Below are 14,190 nucleotides of genomic sequence, written 5' to 3'. Positions count from 1 at the left end.
AAGTGGTAAGCAAGGCGCTTTCTTCCCCTGCCAACTTTCTAGAGTTTCCTGTCCAGAAAAAGGGTATTTGAGTTCTGAGTTGTTTCTCTTCCTATCTCTATACCTATGCACACACACACACACACACACACACACACACTACACACTATACACCTGCCAGACTGGAAGTTTCATGAAGGTAGAGCATCCTGTTCTCGCTCACTGGCCCATCCTCAACACAGAATTAATTCCAGACAAGGGTAGAGAGTAAGTACTTGGCAAATATTTCTTGGGTGAATGGAAACTAGATGGAAAAAAGGGCATGTTACTTCTAAACACTCTAGGATTTTAATAAATCTCTACTACCTGGTCCTAATCTATACTCCTAAGTCCCTTTTGAGACAGTAACTGGAATTGCCTCCACCTTATGCTTGTATCATGGGGTTTATCAAGCCGACTGACCCCACTTCTGAACCTCAGACTTTCGCAAAATTACTGTAGATCCCTTAGTCCCTGTTTCCCCTTTTTCCCTGCTAGAAACTGATCAGAGCAATGCTATCAGCATCCCTAAAGGCTACTAAGCTGTTTACCTTCCCTTGGATGTCCAGACTTGATAAGACCCAGCTCTGGAGACCGCTGGGAGAGAGGGAGAGAGCCTGTGGGTCATTTCCTTCCAGAAGGCAGGGAAGAACAGCTCCCCTGGCCCTGTTTAATTGTTAGTTGACAATGGATGGGGTTTAAGTTTAGAACCACTTGGGATTCAAACCAATTGTTTTCTCAGACCAACAGCAATATTAAAATTCGGGGGAAATAATACAATGCTTTGACATGGATTATCTATTTTTTGACTTTCTGATTGCCTTAAAGAGTGAGCTAGTTGGGCAATCTCATATGACAATGATATAAAAATATAATCCTTTTAGGACTTTGTGAATTGAAAAACCTCCATAAAATCTTATCTAAGACACAAACACTGTTACTCAGTTGGTGATGCTACAAATTAGAAGATTTAATCAGCTAAGCAGTTTAGCGCTAACGATCTGTCCAGAAATAACGCTCTTTCTGTCAGATTTCTTCATCTAAAGGATTTTGAAGATACACACTTTAGGGATTCCATTGATGCCATCAGTTTCTTGATTAATGTTGTCTCAGAACATGAGCTTGCTAAGTTTTACTACATAGGCTATATTTTAAAATTCTTTTAACTTCGGTTATTGGTAGCTGCTTGCTTTAACTGGGATTCATAATTCTCCCTGCTGAGAATAAAATTTGTTGTCAGAATCAGGCACATTTGACTGTTTCTCAGCTGCCAAAATGTGAAGTCTTGTGGTTGGGTATTTTGGAAAACTGGCAGGTTTTGTTTACATATTGTGGTCTTTCTCCAAATTTATCCCATATCCCACACCCCGCAAGTCTAGGACCCCTTCCAATGTAATTGCTGTGGGACAAGTGCAAGGCAGAAGCGGCTTCCGCAGTTACCAAATCCCTTCCATCCCTGACTCACATGCAGCAAATGCCAGAAGAGCTTCCCCAGCCTTAAAAAAAAAAAAAAATGCTGACCTACAGAAATACCTGATTCTAATTTGCTGTGCAAATAGAAACCTTTTCTTCTCTAGATTGGATGCAGAGAATTTTTTTTTCAGTGTTTATAATTTAACAATTGCTTAGAGCCTTTCATCTGAAAGCAATTTACGCATGTTGGGCTCAATTATCCTAACATGTTGAAAACTTACCAGTATTTTTCCTCTTTCACCTTCGTGCATTGGTCTCATTGCACAGCAGATCTTAAATTTAATCATGGAAGTGCTTTATGGATTAAAATGCTAGAAGACTCATCTTACCCAGGAAAGAATAACACTGGGGGAAATGATAGCGTTTCTATATATTCTTCTCCCGGAGATGAAAACTTCCGGTTTTGAACGGGATTCAGCCATGCCATGTAATATTCAGTCAGAAGAGACGTTGAGTCATGAACCCACACTCACTTTCCGTTTCCTTATTTCTGGAAGAAAGCCACGTGTCCCATCTGCAGCAAATATGTTACCTTAATCTGGTGCCATCCAGCAGTCTAGAGCCATCTGCTCAGGCCATTTGTTAGGATGCCTTATTCAGTCAATTCATTCAAGAAATGTTTATTGAGTGTTTACTCTGTGCCAGAAGCTATGCTAGAAACTGGAAAGAAAAGGGTGAAAAAGCAAGATGTACGTGTGCCCAGGAGTTTGCATTTCTGAGGGAGATAATATGCACACAAATCGTTCATAGTGAGACTGAAAAACACGGTGATGGAAGAACTTGGTCCAGGAGGAGCACCTGACCAAGATGGAGGACGTGAGGGAAGGCTTCCAAAAGAAGGGAGAGGTAAGATGAGGCATGAATGGATGTCACATGAATAGGAGGGAGGAAAAACCTTGTGGGAGAGGAAGTAGCAGCATGTTTGAAAGCCCAGAAGTCACATGTTTGCAAAACTGGAGAGGTTTCATTGAGCTGAAGGGTAGAGTTTAGGGCTGCACGTGACAAAAGATGTTGCTGAGAGATAAGTTAAATCTAGATCATTAGGACCTCGTAAACCCTAAGTAGGAATTTAGACGCTTTCCTAAAGGAAATGGGGAGCCGCAAGAGGACTTTATACAGAGGAATGGCAGGAGTTGATTGCATTTTTGGAATGAATATTTCGGCTGCAGTGTGTGTAGTAGATTGGATGGGGATTGAAGCTGGACCTTTGCTATCATAAAGGAGGAGGGTGTTGGTCGTTCTGAATTATGGTGGCGATTGAGGAGACAAATAGAATTTGAACCACTCAGGCGAGAATCTTTGGGTGACTGACTTATGTAGGAGAGGTAGGAGTTAAAGATAAGGCTCAGGTCTTCCTTTAGTGACTTCCCTGCTTGTGTTAATATAACACCATAGGCCAAATGGTCACGAAGTCTCCTAGGTAATTTAGTTTGGTGGCACATTATTGCATGAAATCTTCATTCCCAGCACTCTTGAGATTATCCAAAATATCAGACACCTAGACATTGTTACACTGTTAAAAAGTAAATTAACAGAAAGCTAAAATACAGTAAATGAACTCTGAAACACTAAGCAAGTAAAGGGTGTAAGCACTGAAAAATTTTAGATGACTAATTCTGTAAATTTATTTAATCTCATGGGCAAACATGGGTTTGAAAGCTAGTGAATGACAGAGTGGATGTCTGAAGCCAGGTTTTCTGGAGTCAATGTCCATGTGTGTGTCATCAGGTCAGGCTGTCAGAGTCCTAGGATCCTGCAGAGGGATCTGCCTCCCTCCAACCCCCACCCTTACCAGCCCACACTCAACACCCATCTCCTCGCCAGTCACAGCATCCCAGTGTTTACTATTTTATGCAGTGGGATTCTGCAGAATATTATACTTGACAAAAATAACAAAAAAGTCACAGGACAGAGTTTGAAAGTTACTACTGTTTACAACTGTCTTCCTCCAGCTCCGAGAGCTCCTAGCCGTGGGCAAGTCGTTGCCTCCCTTGATCTCCAGTTTCCTCCTTCACAAAATAGGATCACAATTCTCTCTATTTTGTCGCAGGATTATTGAGATGATCAAATGAGGTTATTTGTGTTGCAGTGCATTTAAAAAATCAATTTTATTAAGGTATCATTTATGCCCAATAAACTGAATCCATTTAAAGGGTGCCATTTGACCGGTTTTGACAGCAAAAACCCCTGAGAAATCATTGCCATGATCAAATTACAGAATGTTTCCACCACTCCCAAAGGTCCCCCTACCCTCTGCAGTCCATCCTCCTTCTGCTTCTCCTTCCCCCTACCCCCAACCCTGTCCTGAAACTGCTGATCTGCTTTCTGTCACTACAGATTTTTTTTGTATTTTCTAGTAATTTACGTAAATGAAATCATACAGCATGTACTATTTGCATCTGGCTTCTTTCATGAAGCAGCGTGACTGTTCTGAGATTCATTCATTTGTCGTAACAATGGTTCATTTCTTTTTATTGCTGAGTAGTATTCCATTACATGGATGCACATTTGACCTATTCACCTGTTGATGGACATTTAGATTATTTCCTGTTTTTAGCTACTGCAAATACAATTCCTATGAATATTCATGTGTAAGTTTTCCCCTGGACTTAAAGTGCTATTTGATCTGCAAGATGGCATTTAGTATAAACTTTGATTATTTATATGTTAAAATCACTCTGGTTTTTACAGGAACTGTCTTATGTAAGAGTAATTTCCGCTTATTAATTTTGGGGGAATATGTGGAGTGGATACATACAGCATTTCTCTGAATGCTGTCAATCCACAGCCTCATTTCAAAAGAATTCGCAGCATTTCTTGTCATTGACATGTGAGAATAAAGCTTTTAATTTGAAATAGAAAATTGCAAAGTGATACAAATTTTGAAACAATTACAGAGCCCTTTGTAAACAATAGGTTTTGATCAATATGTGTTCACACTCCAGGCTATGATAGTCCCTTGACACAAGCACTGAAGTCCCTTTGACTCCAGGGGATCTGTGCCCATAAATTGAGAAAAGAATATACGCAGCAATTGTGCTAATTACAATAGAGTTATTGTTCAGATCAAAAAGCATCTCACTGGGGCCTTGCCTGGGGGCTCAGCATTGACATCTTATTTGCCCTTTGACTACTGACCTTAAAGGAATATGCATTTGTCTCCAACCTCATATTTTGGAATCTTCTCAAGTTAAGTTGCTCTGTTGCTCCCCAGGAAGCAGACATAAACTAAAATAGATGGTTATTGATTTTCCGAGGGTCAAATGAATCTAGTCCTCACCTCCTCCTGGAAGCTCTTCCAGATTGCCAAGAAGTATCATTTCATTCTTTCTCCTCCCCGTATGTGCAAACAGTGCTTTCCTTGTTCTTCTATGTTATGTGCAATTCTCTAGTATATATTTTTATCTCCTATTCCAAACTTCCCAACTCCCATCTTTTCTTTATTAGAAAAGCAAAGTGATTCCATACAATTCTGAGAGCTATTAATCACTCTGGGCAACAGTTCTCAAACTGGTCCTAGGGGTCCTTTACACACTTCGAAATTGCTAAGCACCCCCCAAAGCACTTCTGATTATGTGAGTTACATCTACCAGTATTTAACCTATTAGAATTTGAAGCTGAGAAAAAAACTAAAATATTCATTTATTAATTTATTAAAAAATAAATCTATTACATGTTCAAATCAATAATGCCTTTCCAGGAAAATAAAAATATTTTCTAAAGCAAAAATGTAGTGAGAAAATGTACTGGTACTGTTTCACATTTCTGAAAAATCTTCTTAATGTCAAGCTAATAGTCAAAGTCTCATATCTACTTCTGCATTCAATCTGCTGCAACATCGCTTCTCATGTTGCCTCTGGGAAACTTCTCTCAACATTCACAAGAGAAGGATAGTGAAACATAAGAAACGTCTTAGTATGATTATGAAAATCATTTTGACACTGCAAACCTCCTGATATACACTGAGAGATTTCCCTCCCTGAGAGCTTCCTAGATGAACTCTGAAAACTGCTCTTCTGGTCATTGCTGTAGTGTGATGTATGCTTAATTACCAAGTTCATAGTCCAATTTATAGTTAATGGAAAGGGGCATGTCTGGAATTCTCATCAAGTTTTCATAATCAGTTATAACTAATATAGCTAATTTATTGGTGACTATGAATTTTTAATTGGCTCTACTGTTAGATATCTGGATAGGCGAGACTCTAGGTATATAGGTATAGATGGAGATAGAAATAGATTCGACAAGGTGGGAAAAACCTCTCTATGCAAACTCCTATCATAGAAATTAACACCGCATATCGTAATAGATGTTTTTCTTATCTTGCCGGATTACGGTCTCTTTGTGGGCAGCTGCTGTGTCTGTTCATAGATGCAAGCTCGTTGCCCAGCGCCATTCCTGAATCTCTGTTTATTACACCATGTGAATAAGAGAGACCAGGGATACCCCACAGACTCACCGGTCATGATACGACTCTAATACTTTACTGACAAAATTAGTTCCAAACTTAGAGGTGACAACTCTTAAAAAACTAGAGTGCACAGGCATCCAAGCACACAGTGCTACCTGACTCCAACTTGGCTGGCACTGAATGGAGCTCAAGTGAGAAGGGGGCCTAGGGCTGGCAGGACCACTCCCCGGTGCCCTTGGGTGCACTTTCTAAAAGAACAGTTTCAGAGCAAAGCCAGAGGGCAGTTTCAGCAAGGTCCTCCAAATGCAGCACACCAGACAAAAGGAGACCCAGGATGAGCTGAAACCAAGGTCCAGAAATGGCTAAGCTGGAAAGAAACAGGAAAAAAGGGGAGGCCAGAAAATAGATCAGGAAATGTCAGGAGGAATGTGGCCTAGGTCAGACAGGGTGTGTGAGGACATGGGAGTGAGGATTTGATTTCCCTGCTGTCACTCACTCATCGTGATATACGTTTATGTATAGGTTCTGTGTCCCTGCCTTTTAGAGACTGATGATGAATTCTATGATGAAAGTATTGATGATTTATGAGTCTTTAACTTAACGACATTTGATGTCATATTATTACAGAACTATCTACTGTTCCTAGAGATTCACTGCCTTTTTTGATTCTTCTTTCTTGTTTTTTTCTCCCTCTCTCCCTGTCTTTCCCTTCCTTCCTTCCTTCCTTCCTTCCTTCCTTCTTTCCTTCCTTCCTTCCTTCCTTCCTTCCTTCCTTCCTTCCTTCCTTCCTTCCTTCCTTCCTTCCTTCTTTCCTTCCTTCCTTCCTTCCTTCTTTCCTCCCTTCCTTCCTTCTTTCCTTCTTTCTCTCTTTCTCTCTTTCTTTCTCTTCCTCTCTCTCTCTTTTTTAACTGCCTCTTCCTCTTTCCTTACTGCTGGGTATAAGTTTCAAATCAGCCCTTACATCTGAATCAGCCCTGAAATCTAGCCTCACCTGTGGTGTTTCCTAGAGGGAGTCCCTAGAGGGGTTCAGGCTTCTCTAGGCCTGCTGTTAGCATAGCATAGCCCTGACTCTGCAAAGGCACCATAACTCGTCGTGTCTTTTCCTGGGTGTGCACTTTCAAAGCAGAGTCATAAGTGCATGGAAATTCCTGAACGACTCTCAAGGGCTTACAATGACTGCAGCCAAATGTTGAATTGGGAGAGTTTCCCAGAACAATATGAGAATATCGGTACAAACTGTTGCAGAGCACAAAATGCTCATTTTCATTAGTCACATATCATAGTTACTGCACCCCTCCCCCCGTGAGACCTCAAACTTAAGTTCAAAGTTAAACTCAACGTTTCTCCCCCTGCACGTGGTTCTTCTTTCTGCATTTCCACCTCCCAGCTAATTTCAGCACCAGACCCCTAGCCGCACAGACTAGCTAGTCTGATTCACTCCATCCTCGCCCTCATGTCCTCAGATGCAGTGAGTCGCCACATCTGCTTCTCCCACGTGTGCTCTTTTCATCCCAAGGGAAGTCCTCAGCCCCTCCCACGTGGACAATTGCGAGGCTATGAACCCTGTTCAACTTCAGCTCCACGAAGGAGCAAATGCTTGCACTGCTGCCAGGGTCATCTTCCAAAACACATCTCAGATAGTGCTCTGCTCTTATTTACAATGTTTTCATAGATTTGTATTGTTCAGAGAAATAAATTCCAACTCTATAGCCTGACATCTGGCTTCAGCATACCTTTCAATCTTTCCTCTTGGTGCCGCTCTGCTGGATAAGAACCCATCAAACTCTCTCACCTTTCCCTGAGCTTATTTGACCTTTTGTGTCCCCGTGTCCTGTTTCTGCTTAGCTTTTCATGTTATGCTTCCCTTTGGATCTTAGTTCCTGCTGAGGATCTGGCACTCACGATTTGTTTAATGACTGAATAAAGGAGTGAATGAACCTACCCTTTCCTCATTAATTATATATTAGCATAAGATGGAGAACCAGAGCTAGGAGTGAGCACAATTAGTATGCTTTGGATTGTGGAATAATTTTGTCCAGAGGTGGCTGGCTGAAGGGCCTTCTCTAGCCCACCTAATCCCTATTTTTGCCTTCTTTCAGATTAACACAGTTTCAGCTAGACACATGGATGCCCAGCTAACCACTACATTTCCAGCCTCTCTTGCAGCTACAAATGGCCAGCTCACTAAGTATTTGTCAATAATTTGGGAAAGTAATGGATAGGCACCCTTTGTAGGTTTACCCTTAAGAATAACTGGATGTGGTTCCTCCTGGCTCTTCTCCCTTTCCGGATGCCTGGGAAGTGGTACAACTAGGATGCAGTCTTGGGCCTGCAAGTGGAGGCCTATGGAAGATGGCAGAGTTACCTGCCAGCCTTAGAATTCCCCGTAACTCTAGACCGTTAAGCCACTATAGTTCAAGAGCTTTATGTTATAACCTGTAGCCTGTAACCTAACTAATACACTCTCCTTTTTCCTTAAAAAATAATCAGTTTTGTTCAGGATGACCATGTACTCAACTAAAATTCATTACCTCTTCAGACTCCCTTGCAACTATAGGTAGCCTGAAGGTCCATTTTGGGCCATGAGATATGACTGGAATACTTCTGGGAGGAGCTTCCAGGAAATGTTATTTTTATGATAAAAGGAAATAGACTAGACTAGCATATGTCATTTTTTCCCCTTTGTCTTTATTTTTTTAATTTTTGTTTTGTTTTGTTTTGTTGAGGAGAGGGAGGTAATTAGGTGTATTCATTCATTCATTCTTTTATTCATTCATTTATTATTTTTTTTTAATGGAGATACTGGGGATTGAACCCAGGATCTCATGCATGCTAAGAATGCACTCTCCCATTGAGCTGTACCCTCCCCACTCCCCTTTGTCTTTTGTAATTTTCTTCTTGCCTGGGAACTGTTTATGATGCTATTTTTGTTACCGATTCCCTATTGAAAATTCAGAGCCTTCATCTCACAATGGCAAAAATACTATTAGATTTTGCATTTCCTACCTGGGACATTCCAAGTTATCAATCAATGAACACGTGCACCTTTAACTAAAACACAGATTCATACATTCGAATTAGTCAAAGCTTTGCTTTTTGGAACAACCCTGGATGGACTACCTTGGGATTTCAAATCATTTAAGGAAAAGTAAAACAAACAAATAAACTTGTAGTTAGGTTTCTCTTACTTCCAGATGAACTTATTCCCAAGTAGTTCAATGGGGGAAAAAAAAAAAAAGATTTGGGAAACTGTATTAATCATTGGCTCAAAATGAGGCAGTTATATAACAAGGATACTGAAGAAAGTAAATAAAACTTCAGGCTACACAAGTAGCAGTGCATCCTCCAAACCCAAGGAGACTGTAACTTCCACTGTGCTTTCTTCACGGCAAGGCACAAGTCACTACTGAAAAGATTAGGTTACGTTAACAGTTTTCAAATTAATTTCAATTTCATGATTCAATAAATCTTCCAAAATTTAAAAGTATGAATCAAGCAAATAAGGAAGCATTTTATAAGAACTTTTCAGGGCAAAACTGTTCCCAATCCCTCTGGCAAAAAGATGAAAATGAAAATTGTTCAGGTGTCATCCTCTTTTGAGAAATAAAACATTATGCTGTTGACCCAGCACTGCTTACTTTCTTTCTTTCCCAGCAGTATCTTCTGATGGATCCAATTTCAAAATATGTCCTGAATTGGCCCACTTCTCTCCATCTTCACATCTACTCCCAAAACCAGGTGAGCGTCAGTGCTCACCAAGACACCTGCAACAACCTCCTGGCTGGCCTCTCAGCTTCCATATTTGAGCCCTGTGTTCTACTCTGCCCATGTTACCAGAGTTGTTTTTAGAAATGTCAGTCATGTCGTATGTGTATTAGCTGGCTTATGTGATTTGCTATAGCAAATAAGTCCTATAATTTTGATGGTTTAAAATAACAGAGGTTAATTTTTTGCTCATGTAAGCATCTAGTGCTTGTGTTCCTGGTTGATAAGAAATTTTCTTCCAGGCTAATTTCATTTTGTAGCTCTGACATGCTTAGGGCTTCAGAGTCCTTTATTTCCAGCAGGAGAGGGAAGACAGAGGGTGGAGAAGGCACACTTTGTTTTACTACTTTGGCCTAAAGTGACACAGAGCACGTCTGTTCACGTTCCACTGGTGAGAAATGGTCACTGGGGCCTGCCCAGATGCTATAGAGCATAGCACTCAGGTCTTTTGCAGACAAGCATATGGTTTATGTTACAACTAGAAAACTTAATCTAATCATGGTCTATAAAGCTTTACATGATTTCAACTCTACTCTGTCTTCAACATAATTTTATATTACACGTCTCTGAGCACAATAACATCAATCCTCATTGACTTTCTTTCTGTACTTTGAACACAGCTATTTACCACCTCAGGACCTTTGCACTTACTAATTCCTATGCATACAGTGCTTCCCTCACCCGTGTTTGCAAGACTGTTTTCACATTCAGATCTCAGCTCAACCATGACTTCCTTTTGGAGGCCTTTCCTCATTATTTCATTTAAAGTAGCCGCTTGCTGAACCGGCTTCAATGATTTTATCCTGATATATTATTATATTCACAGCATTTATCATCATATGAATTTATCAGACTTATTTACTTATTTATTCTTCATTCTTTTTATGCACTAGAAGTGCAGGGACCTTTTATTTCTTGTACTCTACTGTCTCTCCACTGCAGGCACATAATACATGGCTAATAAAATCTGTTGAATGAATAAATAAACTAATAAACAGAAGTAGTTTATAGAATATTTAATTTTTCAACTCTTTAAGGAAATAATTAGTATGAATTAACATAGTTGGGAATTGTTCTGTGATTGATGGATCAAATCCTTTAATGTTTATTCTATGATATAATTAAATATATTTGGAATATCTATGCAAAAAACATTCTATTGAGCACCACATGGTGCATAGAGATATGTAGTCACATCAGTAAGGACATACCCTATTTAGGCAAGAATTATAATGAGTATAATATCAAGAAATGTAAAGGTTTAAGTAAGCTACCACAAGCCCATTAAGATGAAATGCTATGGAAAGAAAGAAAGAAGGACCATAAATGACTGAGGGAATGTGGCAAGGCTTTGGCATAGCCATCAAGAATAGTTAGAATGCTTTTTGGTCTTCTCTTCTGTCTTTTCTGTAACAAGTAACAGAAAGTTCAGGGAATTATTTTAATCACAATCTGCAGTTTCTGTGTGTTCATCAGACCTCATGAACTTACAAAAAGCCAGCATGTTGCCTGGAAAGAAAGTATATCTGTTTGACACAATCTTCTCAGGCTGCTCAGCTACAATTAAAGTAAATACAACCCAAACTGGTGGATCCTGGAGACCCAGCCAGTTCCCCAGTGACTTTTCACTTGGAGTTTCCACAGCTGTAAAGTGGGCATAACTATAAATCCTGCTCCTTCCCGCAAAAAGCCTTCATGAAATATCATGAGAAAAGATTGACAAAACATTTTGAATTTGTGGTTAAAATATTCCTGGAATAGCTCAGTGAATGCAGAATTTGGGGTTTAAAGATCAAAGAATAGGGTCTGATAAATGATGTATTTCAGTTTTTGGCATTTTTCATTCAGCTTCCATGACTCCGGGAATTATTCTGCATATTCAGTTTTTCTTTTAAACTGTTTTTATGGTATCTTTCTTGAGAAACCATATTGTTGATCTCATAAATATCCTAGAAACTCTAATCTGTCTTCTGGTAAAATTCTGCAGCAGTGATTGGATTAGACCTGTGTGTGTATTTAACGCCAGTCTTACCCTTTATCAGGAGTTGCAGAACTTTAAGACAAGAGAGAAGAGCCCTTATCTCTGACTGCACAGCCAGGCCTGGTAGCTCTGCATCTCACTTTCTGGATCCCTGGTCCTGCTCAGGGCTCCTTTCTCTGGCCTCCAAACTCCTCCAACTCTCAGTGCCGAATTCCCACCTGGAATAGTCTTCTGCTTCTACCTGCCTTCTCTTCTTGTCATCGCATCTTCTAGCCTCTGATTTGCCAACAATTTACTCAACGCTTCCTCCCAACAAGAGCAAAAATCTGTCACTCTATGGTTTATAAAGGTTGACAGGAACAAAACTGAAATTAGAAACCTGAATAAAAAAGAAACTCAACAAATGCTTGGCCATCCCAGTGTCAGTGTAATATTAACCACTGTATCTTAAAATTTAGAGGATCTGTGTGTGGTTTCTTCCACCTACATAACCTTCAGGCAACAATATACAAACTAATAGTTTAGGTAAAGTCATGTGTCTGTTCAACAATGATCAAATGCCTAGTAAGTTTCTAAGCCTTGTTCTAGCCTAGCTGTTCAGTGAAGAATAAGGCTTGTGGCTGTGCTCACAGGGCAGCGCAGGCCAGTGGAGGGAAAAGGCACATTATGATAGGTGAGGTCAGAGGTAAGAACATGCGTAGTCGAGGGCAGCACTGCCATCAAGTCTCTGGTGTGCGTGGGGAGCGGCGGGGCTGGGTCAGCTAAGAGGAGATCCCAGGGGAGGTGACACTTGGAATGGTTTTCACAAGGTGAGTATGATTTTGAGAAACCCAAAGGCTTGGGGCACAGAGCAGTTTGGGCAGGGACCAGCAAAGGCATGGACTTCAATTGCATTTGCTGACTTTTGGGTAACGGTTTTGGACTGAAATGGTTTCTGTTCTCAAGAAGACAGGAAGAGGAAAAATTTCTTTGCATTCTGTCTTGTCCCTACTCTGATTAACGTGTCTTCTCTTTCTCTACAGTGAAGCCAGGTATGATGTAGCTGTATAATATAATAACATGTATCTGTGTCGCATTTTATAGTTACTCAAGTGTTTTTGGAAAAATCGTCCACATCTGATCCTTACAACAAGCCTGTGAGTGAAGCAGAGATGGCAGTATGCATCACACTCATCCAGAGCACGGGCACGGGCATCCAGCAGGCCAGACTCAGATTCTCCCAAGTGTGGGCCAGTTGTTTTGCTTTTCTGAGACACGTGTTCTTCTACTTGCCTCTCACATGCCTGTCATGTCGCACCTCCCTCGACTCATCAGATTTCCTTAGTGGGGCTGGCATTCCATTTGACAGTAGGAAATCCAACCATGGCCAATTTTAGAAGCTGCAGACAATGTAGATGAAAACGAAGCCCTTTGGAGTCCTATTGTCAGGGTTTGAATTGCAGCTCTGTTCCTCTCTCCGTGGAAAGGACCTCTGCTCCTCTTTGGAAGGTAATATCTCACTATCTTGAGACCATGTGTCCCTCATGCCCCTGCTCTTTTTGCCTGGGCTACGTTCCCCAAGCATGAGCCGAGTTTCCTTCCATAATTCACTGAAGCAGAGTTGAGGCATCTCTATAATATTAGCAAGACCACTAAAGGCTTCCATTGCTGTGGAATCCACAGTCCTCATCCCCCGCAGAGGCACTTGGGCATTCTTCTCCATCCCCCGCTGTGGGGAAGGGTCCACCTACCATTCCCCAGGAATTGGCTCCATACCCATGAAGCCAGCTCATTGAGGGGTGATGGGTGAGAGGAGGAAGTTTGTCCTCTCACACCAGAATAATACATATTAGAGGCTCCCCTCTCCCTCAGAAATTCATTCTTCCCAGGATGATTGGCAGAGAAGAAATTTTAATTTCTTTCAGGCAGGAGCACTTCCCCACTTCCAAAGCCCTGTAAAGCTAGGCAGGACTCCTGGCAAGCTAAAATTTTAACTATCCTTCCAATGGATATTTTTAAGTGTTCATTTCTTTAGTGGGCAAACATTGTTTTCCATTCATGAAAATGGTAACTATCTTTTTAAGCTCAAAAGAAGCAATTAAGACCTAGTTGGCATACAAAATAACATTTTTACAAATTTGACGTTATAGGCAAGAAACTTAAAACATTTTTTTCCCTCAAAGTTGGTATCTATTTTGTCAGAGATGAGAACAGCCACTTTTCTAGTCCTTTTAGGCCCATTCCCTAAATATGGAACTACATTCATCTTCAGGGATGTGACCTGACTTTTGGCTCATAAAATATATAAATATAAATATAAATATAAATATAAATATAAATATAAATATAAATATAAATATAAATTCTGAGTGTATGATTTTTAAAATTTGGCTTATTAAGTTTTGAAGAGTGCTGTGCATGGGACATTAAATGTCTGATCTGGGTTGGTCTGTAGTCAAGACAGGGGTCCCAACTCCAAAAGTGTCGAGCTGAAGATGCCATCTCCATATTGACTCTTCCAAGTCTTTGCACCTAATCTCTTGTGGGGAATAATTTAAAGAGA

The sequence above is a fragment of the Camelus bactrianus genome, chromosome 14 (assembly GCF_048773025.1).
Source record: "Camelus bactrianus isolate YW-2024 breed Bactrian camel chromosome 14, ASM4877302v1, whole genome shotgun sequence".
NCBI lineage: Eukaryota > Metazoa > Chordata > Mammalia > Artiodactyla > Camelidae > Camelus > Camelus bactrianus.
The sequence above is the reverse complement of the archived record's forward strand: the minus strand, read 5'-3'. Positions refer to the sequence as shown.